General features: G+C 43.1%; 1 protein-coding gene across 9 annotated transcripts in view; it reads left to right on the forward strand.

The window, feature by feature from the left end:
- Window positions 1-2104: 2104 nt before the first annotated feature.
- LOC119138644 (RNA binding protein fox-1 homolog 3-like) overlaps window positions 2105-12549 on the forward strand; it is a 155487-nt gene continuing 145042 nt past the window's right edge. For all 9 annotated transcript variants that reach the window (XR_005101173.1, XR_005101174.1, XM_037278924.1 and 6 more), the window contains exon 1: window positions 2105-2319. The gene's annotated coding sequence lies outside the window, so the exon portion shown is untranslated. The remainder of the gene's footprint in view (window positions 2320-12549) is intronic.

Here is a 12549-nt window from a genome sequence, read left to right on the forward strand (position 1 = left end):
GCTTTCATCTGGGAGCTATTGATGCAATGTCAGTTTGTAGAAATGCAATGTGAAGGTAGCATTTGGAATCCTAAAAAAAGAATCATGATATGAAAACATTAAGCCCCAAGGGGATCAACAATGCAATTTGATTCCGTCCTTGTCACTCCCACTACCTGGGAGATGAGAGCTAATTACCAATGCTTGATTCAAATCGAAATGACTTACAAATGGAATCACATGACTTTAAGAAATGAAAGCGAGTGGATACACTGAACAATGCAAGTCCTATTTTTTGTCTCGGCACACTTCATAATAAATATCCGCTAGAGGATGACGGATGGCCTTTTGACTTGTTTTTAGTGGCTTTGAGTGAATAGCACCATGGTTTTTCCAGTACAACAAATGAGTTTCAGTCGCCACTACCATCGACTTGCCCCGAAATGAGCTACTTTTACGAGCTGTCTCTCCAGGGAGTAAATAGAATTTTCTCTCTCTCTCTCTGTGTGTGTGTGTGAAGGACTGAGTGGAGAATCATCTCTTGGCTAACGGCAGAGCTTTTACAATTCAGAATAATAAATACACGTTAGCAGGCTGATTTACGATTCAGAAATGAACCTTTAGTCTGAACGTAGTGTGAAATTTTCATCTGAATTGTGGCCTCAAATACAAAAGTGGGCTCATTTCAAATTTCTGCTTCTCACCTTTGATGCGTTTCAAATTCTAATCAGGACTCTTCCCGTTTTGCACGACGCGGCTAGCCTCCATAAGATTAAAGTCATCAGTAAAAAAAGATGGAGGAACAAGAACCAAAATACACTGTGAAGTAATAAATAGGGCAGAGAGAATTAAAACAAGAGTGTGACAGAAAGAGGGATGAAGGTATCGCCAAAGCACTTTAAACAGCTCTCAGCATTTTCACTAATAATAAATGGGGCTTCATTATTTAGCTGGGTGTGCTGCAAGTTTCACTGCAGCCCTCTTAGCTACTTATCAAAATGCTAGTCTCCTATTTATTCATCCAGGAAAGGAAGGAAGGAAGGAAGGAAGGGAGGAAGGAAGGAAGGAAGGGAGAGAGAGCCCGTTTGAAGAATGCGTGCGTACTTTGTGTGAGGCCATGTAAATGTGTACGTGTGGAAATGCGTGTTTGTATGCCTACCTTACCAAGGGAGATGATTATCTATTTACAGATGCCACCCACAAAATCCCAAGACCCTTCTGTGGGGGCTGGCTGAGCCAGTAAAACAGATAAAGAGGAACAAAGCCAGACTGAGACATGGAAGTCAATTTCTTATTTGGATTATTTATTTGTCGCTTGTTCTCTTTTTTTTCTTTTTTGAATTAGTTTTCATAATAGCACCAGTGCAATGCAAGCGCGGCCTTTGTCATTACATCTCCGAATAGATGTGATTTGTTTTTACTTGTAGGTATATCGTGTACTATGTCTTGTCACCGTGGGATAGTGGGAACGTCATTTCCATCTCTTTGCGTGTCTTGACATGTGAAGAAATTGACGATAAAGCAGACTTTGACTTTCTATTAAGACTAACAAATTCAGTATTTCCCAAGCTGCAAAATGCGTAGCGCACTGCGGCGAATGTGTTTATTAATGTCCGTCATATTTTCTCATGCCAACTATGTAATGTCAAACAGATAAGCACAAATACTGCACCCCATGATTTCCAGCTCCATTATTTATTTGAAGAGTTCAACCTTGCCAATTGAGCCCTTGTATTTTCCCCTTTGCTTAGTCCCCTGCATTGCAAAAGTCTGAGTGAACATGAAGTAAGCATTGCTGTCAGCTTTTAGTATGACATAAGCACTGCTGAAACTTCTTATCGCAGTACAATGGGTACCTTTTTGATTTCTTCCTCTAATTGGCACAGTGATGTACGTACATCTAAATGTATGTGGAGCTCCAGAAATTGACGCGCACTGTTCCCTATTGCTGACACTCTGTATAGTTTGAATCTCCTCCTTCATCCCTACTGTAGTTTGTTCACTCAGCCCACACTCATGCCTCCCTCCCTCCCTCTCTCCCTCCACCACACATTGCTCAGCATCCTTCTCCTCCCGCTAATATCCCCTCCTCCTCCTCTAGGCTAGTGTATATCCATTCCTCTCGCTCACTCTCTCCATCTCAGCGTTGCTCACAGCAGTTGTTCGACAGAGCGCGTTACATTGCATACGGCGTGCATTTTCGGCGGCGCGCTCGCTCACTCGCTCACGCGTGTGTTGGCTGCCACGATTGTAGCCAACCCCGAGACAGATAGAAAGGGAGAGTGAACGTAAACCAGGCGGGACTGAGCGGACTGAGAGAAAGCGCCACTCCTGACTATTGTAAGTACTCGGCTGTGCGTTACTTCTCCATTCACTAACTATATGAAGTCCATCCAACCATCCACACTTGCTGCTTTAAGAATAGCAATTCAGAAGAAGTGCATAGGATGGCATCACTTGACTGGAGTTGGCTGGAGTTTCTTTGTGGTGCTCAATGGGAAACTGGAAGTTGTTGCTTAGTTTGTGTCAGTTTTGTTTTGCATCTGTTGACTGTTTGTCATTGTTTATAATTTGATAACTCTGCAAAGTAGTTGGATCATAGAGAAAGAAAAATGGAATCAATGTTGAACTCACTTATTGTGCGAAATGAGTTTTACCGTTATCGTGGAATTTCTTTCGACATGGAAATATTCAATTGTCCAGAGTGAAAAGAAAATTGCACCGTTAGGCATATTATACCGCCTCGACAATCAAGTAGAAAAGCTCCTGCTTGAAATGTCATCTAAATGCAGATGTTTTCAAAATATTAAACAGAGCGCCACTAGAGACAATACATGAAAACACCAAGTGTTTTTAGTTCCGCAAATGTGACTGTGTCAAGGAGGGGAAGTGTGTGTGTGTGTGTGTGTGTGTGGGGGGGGGGGGGGGGGGCTTCCCCGAGGAAGCCCTGAAATTGTATTTTTGCAGCACTGGGTTCTTTTGTTGGGATTTCCTCTTCCAGCTAAGATATAGTGGATGCCACTTACATGAAAAGAGGTGCAGCAAGTGGCACAATTGATTCCTGGGGCCACATGTAGGGGAGATGCTTATCTTTTTGATTTAAGAGGGGGTCTAACTTTTCAGGGTGAAGGCATAATCTGCTTTGGTGAAAGCGCAGTGGGCTGGCTCTTTGCTGTGGCATTGAATCACTGCTGGGTGCTTGCAAATTTCAATACCACATGCTACGGAGACGAGGCCTAGACTCTAATGAGAATAATTCTATCTATCTATCCTATCTATTCTAGTCTATTCTATCATATATTTGAAAAAAATGGACGGCTTTGTGAACTCACGCAGCTACTTTCCAGGAAAACAGAATATCCTGCCAGAGTCTGGCTCATGTTCAGGATTTGCCTCTGCTCCACTAGATTTATAGTATTGGGAGAAAGTACTCATTGAAAATCCTTTACAAGAGTTGAAACTTTTTTTTTTTTTTTTTGCCAAAACCTGGGATGAAGTGTGGAGCACCCTTCCATCTGCAGAATATTGTCTCATCTTTATATGATGATTGTTGTAGTAAACCGAAGGTGTCAATATTGTACGTAAGCAAGCGGGCTAACATTGTCTAACATTCTGCAGTGACAAAGTCCATCTTTTTTCTTTATGCCTGAAGCTTAATCCCTCCACTCCCCAACAACGCCAGATGGATGAAGAACTCTTTGAGAACTCAACAGACATGTATGAAAAAAAGTGACTAAACTGTGTGGTGTACGTTGGGGATGAACACACACTAATGCACTCTTTCAGGAAGAGGAGGATTTGCATGTGAACAAGGGCTTTAGGGGATATGCAAGCTGCTAATGTGACGGATTCTGTGGCAAACGTTTGGCACGTTCACAAACAGGTGTTCTTCAAATGATTTTTTTTTAGCAGCTCTTCGGTATAGCTTGCTTTGTCTGCGTTTGAGAATTTGTCGAAGCACGTTGGCATGCAGTTGGCTCTTGAAGTTCACGTCGTGACAAAAAATATTCCAAAGTCCAAAAAGATTGATGAAGTCTCCTCCAAGCGCAGTGGGCTGGCTCTTCACCGCCAAACTCCAAGCATGTATTGACAAAGGGACCTAAATTATGTCCATGTTCAATGGCAGGCTTTTTCCTCTCAGCCTTATTTATGTCAACGGACTGCAGCCGCGACATCGTCCCATAAATCTGTTGGTGCTGCAGACCACACATCAATGGCCCAACACAGCCACCATCCATTTGAAGTTATCTCTCTTTTTATTGACTGTTGAGAATGGCTTCTTGCAGGGGTGTGCACTGACTGCTTTTGGCCCCACTATGCAACAACTTGTCCTCCTCTTAGTCCTTCTCCTTCCATCCCTATCTTTTCCTAACTCCTCTTTCATCCACAAACCTTAATACCCCTCACCCACAGTTCCAGACCCATTTGCCTGGCTCGATGACGGGGCGTTTGACAGGTCTGCTTCGGGAAGATAGCACAATTGAATGCAAGTCCCCAGGGTGGGAGGACGAGGACGAGGGTGAGGAAAGAAAAAAAAAAAAAAAAAGGCTGAAGTGGTATTAACTGGTGAAAAGGGGTTGGCACCAGGAGGAGATGGTGTGGGTGGCATCTTTCACAAAGGCAAATCCAGACAGTTAAAGAAAGGGTACATTGAAAGGCTTAATAGAGCTTGTTGTTGCAAAGAACGTAAGACTGCAACACTCAGGGATCCATTTAGCGGCATATGACTATTTGGAAAAATATAGATATCTAATGTCGAAATGAAATAAAACCGCTATTAATTGAAAGAACATCATGTCGTGTTTTCATTTTCTTCATATTCATCTGCACGCAGGTTAAGAGAAGGATTTCGAAAGGAAACGGCAATGTTTTCATTTGACTGACTCCTCTCTTTGCCAGTGGGATGCGTCACTCCTCTATGCTCGTCGGTCACGGCCCTTTGGTCCAGCCGGTAGTATGCTTTGGTGACAGGTTACAACAAGGACTTTTGGCCCCTTAAATCCATAGAGATGAAGCAACTCATCCAAGCTTCCCTTCTTCTCCTTTTCTTTTTCCTTCCTTCCATCCCCATCTATCAGCTTACCTCCAATCATCCCTGGTGCACCTGACAGCCAAGCAAGGATGTGTGTGAAGAGGAGGGGAGGGGTCTTCATATTCTTGTAAAGGGTCTGGACGTTGACAGCTATGGGAAAGGACAGCTGACCCTTTTTATTGTGAGACAGAGGGAGGGAGGGGATGAGTTGACAGGGCTGCAGGGAAGAAAGACACCAGAAGGAGTAGCTCCTATCAAGTGCCATTAAAAGAGTCCATTCAGTTGGACCATTTCAATCCATGTCCTCTGCTAAATGTTCTACTCATTGGTCGAGGTCGGGTCGCTGACTCGGACATTTCTTTGCTTATTCCTGTTCGTTCTTGGTGTTAGAATGATGGTTGAGCATCCGCAATGAAAACTGGAGTTAAAATAATCTCGGTTCCAAGACAGCAGCTTTGAAGAAATTCATTTGGAATGTTTTTTTGTCTCGACTATATTGAATCAGACAGCATTTCCCGTCTCATTATCGAGTTCCTGTCACGAGCAGTCAAGCCAAAGGATTTGTAGTGCGTTGTTGAGCTCCAAAGCCGTTTTCCAATTAAGACATATTACCGCCAAAAGTCTGGAGAAGGAAACCCAGGGGGAAAGGTCCCATCCTTTATTCTAATCATACTGTCAATACAAAATAATATGATTATTAACTGGGATGTAAAAGCATTGACACTTGGGCCGACTTCATTTCTTGTCTGTGCAGCAGCATAACAGCTAAATGCTGCTTCGCCGTGTTTGGGTCGAATCCACGAATTGATTCATCGGCCAGACTTGAGTTCATTCGACCTGAAAACGCCCAAGGCTAATATACAAAGATGAGTAATAGCGCCGTCTATCGTAGCGGGGTCGGTCACACAAATGTTTTCTCGTGTCACTGCGCATGCAAATGCTTTCCGCTCATCTATTGTAAATCTGCTTTTAGTGACCAGTTGATGGTAAAAGCCAGGAACTCATTTGAGTCAAAAAAGTGAATTTCCTTTCAGTCAACATTTTGTATGAAAGGTGCTGATGACAAAAGTGTCACCTTAAAAAAATGTTTTATTTGTGAAAGAGTTTGACCCTGTCGGGTCAAGGTTGCTATTAACAAGAGATGGAGCAGACGCAATACGAGCTCTGTCAGCCCACAAGAGTGCTTAAAAAAGCAGAAATAGAAAAATATACATATGATTTTGTTCTTGAAGCACACATCCTGCCTGCAACAAGATTATTTCAGCAAAAGGTTCACTTCAAGGTCAGAGCCACGTTGCTTAGCTACACTAGGAATGGAAAATGTTCAACTTGGACAGGGATTTAACAATGACTCCAATGTCTAAAAACTACAATCAAAGCGCTCCGTTCCATGTTAGTACAGTATGATGTATTGTATTTTTGTTTTTTGGGTCACTTGAAGAAAAACCCATCGGCAATCATTTCAACTTTAATTTCGGTTTGTTCAATTAATTGCCGTTATTTTGCATCACCTGCTCTGCTAAAAGAGACTGATGATCGTAGGCTTTATACAAACACATTTGTTGTTCATGTCTTAAATCCTGTTCGATTAGTTTGGGGGATTAAGAAAGCAAAGATGCCTTACAGCAAATGCAAAAGCAATATGGCTTGTCTTGGACTAATCCGTAGCCATACGCACATGTACCGGGCCCGGGGTATCTTGGTGTGACACTTCTTCGTATTATTTGTAATATAAAAACGAGACTATATTCATATCTGGTCCACTGCTAAACTAAGAACAAATCCGAGGGAGTGAAGAAAGTGTCAAAAAAGAAGGTCAAATCTGGACACATTTCAAGGTGAATGGGGAGCAAAATGAACACTTCCAATTCATCCATAAGTTCAGATAAATGAGATCCGACAGGCAAAGGAACCTGCAGTTAATGAACATGCACATTTTGCCGTTTGTTTTTGCAGCCTTTTGAATGTGCAAATTAATCAAGCATTATAAATAATGCACCTTTAAGATCATGGAGTTGTCTGATGTTATTGTTACACAGCAATGATTGAAGTAGGCCAAAAAATGGACAAGGAAATACTACATACAAGAACTCTCTGCCAAAGTGAAGCCAATAAAAGGATACGGGGAGAATAGTGCAAACATGATTGTGTAGCCCAGCAAATATGCATAAAATATGCCGCCGTGTGCATAATGCAAAAGTTCCCATCTGGGAGCCCTTGACCTTCATTGGCTCCCTGCCTCTCCTCCACGTGGCAGCTTGACCTCAGCCTCAGGTTGGCCCACCTGACTCAATCCACAGCACCCTTCACCTCGAGACCTGATTTTCACCTTGATTCTTGTGAAACGTTTGCTGTCAAATATTTATCGCTTGTTTGCTTCGTCAGCTTGATTGAAATTCAAATGGTACGAAGTTGCCACTCGTTTTGAGGGGCCGAGTGTTGAGCCGTTGTTGGCGCCCGACACTTCTTCATCTTCACCCTACTTTACGTATATCCCTTTTGGTATTTGGATGGCTCTTGTGAAGTGAGCAAGTCATCTCATTGACAGTTGATGGTAATTGCAGGTGTTTTAATGTCCTCCATTACATGCTGCTACAGCAGGAGCGCTAGCTTTTAATATCCTGGCTGGCAAGAGAGCATGACACGAAATTAAAGCTGAACTAAGGTCAGCCGAGCTAGATGAGCTATAAAGACCCAATCAATTTCAGGTGGATGACAGGATCGAGTTGAATGAACACTAAATTCAGGAAATCGCATCCTTAAGGGAATGTTGCTTTCTTTCTTTCACCGCCATTGTCGGCTATAGACGTCGGGGTTCCGTTTGACGCGGGCAATCTACTTTAAATTGTGTCGATTTTTCAAATCGGTAACCTGAAGTCATTTATAGAACAATGATAATAAAGCCATTTGGAGGACCTTTCGGGCCATTTGGTAATCATTGTTACCGGCAAAGTTCAAGTCTAGTTACAAGAAAAGAAAACTTTCAAGTCAGACAAGTAGCTGAGCCTTGTGAAGATTATTGAAGTGTCATCCTCCGGGCTCAGAGCGTACATATGTTTGCTGCTTGGATTTCTTGCAATCACAGTTGTGATTTTCTGGCTGTGCCCCCCCATGACTCCTCACCAGGCATCCTTCATATCTCCATGTGGAGCTGTGAAATCTATTTAGAGCGTTTAGAGCAGCTACAGGTCCCCGACACGCTGCCTGAAGCCTCGGGGCTCGCGCTACCGTATTAATATCCACACAGTGGAAATTTGGCATTTGGGTATTCTACATGACAAAATGCCTTTGATACCTGTTAGTTCCACCATGAAATGAAGAACAAAGTGGAAGTAAAAGAATCACCGACAACAACATTTGGGATGAAAAAGCCTCGTTGCAACATTGTTTTGGTTGTTGGGCAAATGTGGTTTTCATTTTTTTCGTAGCAACCGCCTACTGGCTTGTCTCCACACTTTGTTGAGCTACATTAACAATTTGAAAGTCTCCCCTGATGCTTTATCTTCAGTCCTACTCTATCTACCCTCTGGAGTGTCATGTTTCACTGCTTTTGAGGGAAGTTTCCCTGTCTCTAGTGTTTGATAGCCCAACTTGGATTTTTCTTTCGTACCGTAACTCGGACGCAAGGTTGGTTACCCTTACATTTGGGTTAGGATTCAAGTTTGACATGAATCCACTTGTCTTGTTGGCTCTGTAACACCGGTCAGAGAGCAACAGGTCTGATTAGGATCGTGTTCTCCCGCTCTCGATGCCAGCATTGTTTATATCCAAGCGATGCCTGCTGATGGGAGGAGGGACGACAAAGCCTGGGATTTTACCTCGAGTGGCCGAGACGCTACGAGTCGAGCAAATGAAGCTTATCGTCAGATAGATGAAATGAGGGGTCCCAAAACAACACTGACATGATCACGTTTGCCTCTTTTATCGGCTGGCTGAACAAGTAAAGGAGGTAAACGGAAACTCCAAATGCGACAGCGATTCATTCCTAACCTTCTTAACTCCCTTTGGTGTCACTGCGAGTGAGAGGGCAGGAGAAGGCCACCGAATCCAAGAAAAGCACTTCATTAGATGCCCTTCTTTGTGTGGCTTAAGCACATTATTTAAAAGTGATTTGACTCTATCTACAAGCTCCAGCTGCGTTTCTTACACGACATGCGGCAGGGCAGGCAAATCATTTTTTGTTTTTTTTCGTGCCCCACATGTTCGAATGCAATAGCGTAGCCGGTTGCCATCTGGCTACACGCTAATGACCACTGCAGGTCATTCGAGCAGCCTGTCCTACTGTACAACATGCAGTGTACATGCATTTGACACCGGTTTGGAACAGGTTATTTGTGTCAGGTTGTTAAGCATCCAATTCGGGTCATGGAAAAAATTGCAAACAGCTGCAACAAACAATATGGACATCTCGAAAAGGAGGAGGAGGAGGCAAGGCTAGACGATGAGATGCCTCAGTTCATCCAGGCCCTCAGCTCAACTTTGAGCCCCGATTGGGTAACCTCTGCCAAAAGACGACTTATTAGAGAGAAGTATCAGCAAACCTGTTTACGCTTTCCGTATTAGACTTGCCAAAAAACCTCAACTACCTTTTTGTAGAGATCCTGTAAAAGAAGATTGCCTGTGCCCTAATAGAGAAGGTTACATTCGAACAAGTTTGCCTAGCAGGCAAAGGCCATCTGTGGTTACCCTTTGCTTTCCACTTTGAAAAATAATGAGCAGATTTAAATTGCATGCAATTCTGTCCAGGCATGTCTGCAGAAGACACTTGTTAAAACATGTTCTCTTTTGCACGGTGCTATTGAGAAAGTTACAGTATGGCGGCATTCACTATTAACATAAAGTACTGGATGTCTTGGCAGCAGCGTTTCGAAGGCTCACTTCTCCCTGCAAGTATAAAAGCGAGAAAGAGAAAATAATGCTGTTTGAGACAGACATTGGTGGCTGTCTGCATTCTTGCATTGTCATTTGGAACTAGTTTACCATCTCCCCCTGCGGCTCGGCTCGGCGATGGATCAAGGGACTGCCGCCTTGGCATCCTCTTGACTTTTAATGAGCACATTTAGCACTAAATAATGGAAATATGAAAACAAACACATCGGAAGTCTCCGAGTGCATTGCACCACCTAACTGGGTGTTTGTTGTGCTTATTGCCGACAATGAGGGATGTTTCCCCCCCCCCGAGGACTGGACTTTGAGACCCCTGCTTTAAAGTAACAATCGGCAAACATTTTTAGGGATGCTCGATACAACTTTCTTTTCGGATCCGTAACAGTCCGAGTGCTCACTTCTTGAGTGGTCACGGATACGGGTACCCGAGCACTGTTGAGACAAAGATATTTTCCTTAAAATTGAACGAGATTATTGACAATTTTCAATTCTTTTCATTTCTATTTCCTGATCGTAAAACGGCGGCCAGTACTAGCATTGCAAATACCGGTACCAACATTTGAACTTTATTACTATTCCTAAATACCAGTACCAAAACGGTACCACTGCAAACATCTAAAACTTAGCAAAAGTAAAGCTGAATTCTTTATGATTTATTCAAAATGTTAGGATATGCTATACCTCGGCAAAAAGGTAGCTGGATTACTGTTGAAACGAGCAAGTCTTTCCTTATATGCAGCAGAATAAAGCCCCCAAGGTATTTGGCGCACATCCCATTGTTTCTTCACGAGCATATTTTGCAGCAGCCTTCCCCGTGACAGGCTAACCTTGTGCATATGTGTGTCGTTTGTAGCAAGGTGAAACCTGACTGAGCACCCTTGAGCTCAGTGCCAGCTAAGAGGCAGCAAGCTAATAACTTCAATTATCTCAGGACTGGCCTGCAGGCTACTGCTGATAGGTGGATGCCGTTGCTTTATCTACATTTCAGATAGACTTGGGACTTGCAGGCAGCTAAAGCCAAACATCTGGCATCAGAGGATACACACACTTTACCTACACTTGGAAAGACTTATTGAGTGCTTTGGCAATTTTCGTTTGTTAATGGCTGTTTGTGTCATCCACTTCAAGGAGTTTAGTCTGCCATGACTTCATTTGTGCCCAAAAGATTGCGCAACAATAATAGACCATGGTTGACTACCCTTCCAAACACAAGTTGTAATTCTCTCTGCGCACCCTTCACGCCATCTTCTTTTTCATTACATTTTTTTAAGGCGTAGTCATTATTATTTTTTTGGTTTCCTCTGGGAAATCTTGTACATTTGAACAAATTAGAGGTCGATCAATGGAGCGTGTTCTAATTCCACCGTTTAACCATAGCTGAGAAACGATGGAAGCTTCAGTCCAATATCAGTCTCTTCATAATACTGCAAGTGTGTCACTCCATTTTTAGAAGCACTTTGGAGCATACTTAATATTCAATGTTCAATAAATATGAAGCGGGATGAAGTGTAAAACAATGCCTTAGGTCTAGAAAATTTGCATTCGGCGTAACGAACCAAAAGAAGAAACACGCTATGTGAGAAAGAAATTCTTTCAGGGTATAAATCAAAACATGTAGTCTGGGCAAATTTAGGGAGATGTTTTTTACAGCGACCGACCAGTGTGTGCCAAAACCAAGGCTTTGTACTTAAAAAGCAGAGAAGGACTTTGAGAGTGAGAAAGAGAATTGAAGCGGGCAAAACAAAAGCGTATGCATCGGGAAAGCGTAACAACATCAGGCACCCTAGAAAACCAATCGGCGGGGTTTTGAAGATGTGGGGGGAAAAGGTGAAGGGGAACAAAGTTGGCTGACGAGACTTATCAGACGGAAAGAACGATGTGACGGGACACAGAGAGGACTCGCTCGGAGGGGGGCGCGCAGAGGACAGCAAATAGAGGTCGAAGACTCTTGCTTTCGCTTTCATTTCCCCCTCTTTTGCGTCTAATCTCCTCACCTCCCAAACCTTTCTGCATATCCAAAGTCAGACCGCTGTCCCATCAGCAGGTCGGTAACAGTGGCGGCCGCCATTCTAATGTTTAATTCATTGGTGTGGCGAGGACAACGGGTAACAAAGAAAAAAGGGGGGGGGGGGAATTATCATTTCTTTCTTTAGTGCCTTTTTTTGGAGCCAAGGGTAGATAAAATTCCAGTACAGGTGGAAAGGGGAAAAATGCAACATTTGGTGATTATGGAGGTGTCTGCAAGGTCCAGGTCAGGGGTGTCAAACTCATTTTTTGTTGCGGGCCACAGCGTAAGACTTGAATAGAAACGGGTGGCGCCTCATACATACACACAACAGAATCATTTCTTTTAAAAGTGGGATTGTGACAAAAATTGCAAGATCTCACTCACGTTATTAAAAGGAAGGCCATTTACAGTTTTGATATTTTAATAAGAAACATTGAGTCGACACACATGATTTGCCTTTGCGGGCCACGTAAAAGAATCTGGCCCCTGGGCCTTGAGTTGGACACCTATGATCTAGGTCCTTCAAAAATGTGGATGTCAGTGAAAACATAATGCACCAAATGGTGCTAAGAGCTGGAAAACATGCTTTGTAAAGGTTGCCATGAAAGGGAATTTCCAGTGCAGCGTGAAGGATAAGACTTGT

The sequence above is a fragment of the Syngnathus acus genome, chromosome 19 (assembly GCF_901709675.1).
Source record: "Syngnathus acus chromosome 19, fSynAcu1.2, whole genome shotgun sequence".
In the NCBI taxonomy this organism is placed as follows: domain Eukaryota; kingdom Metazoa; phylum Chordata; class Actinopteri; order Syngnathiformes; family Syngnathidae; genus Syngnathus; species Syngnathus acus.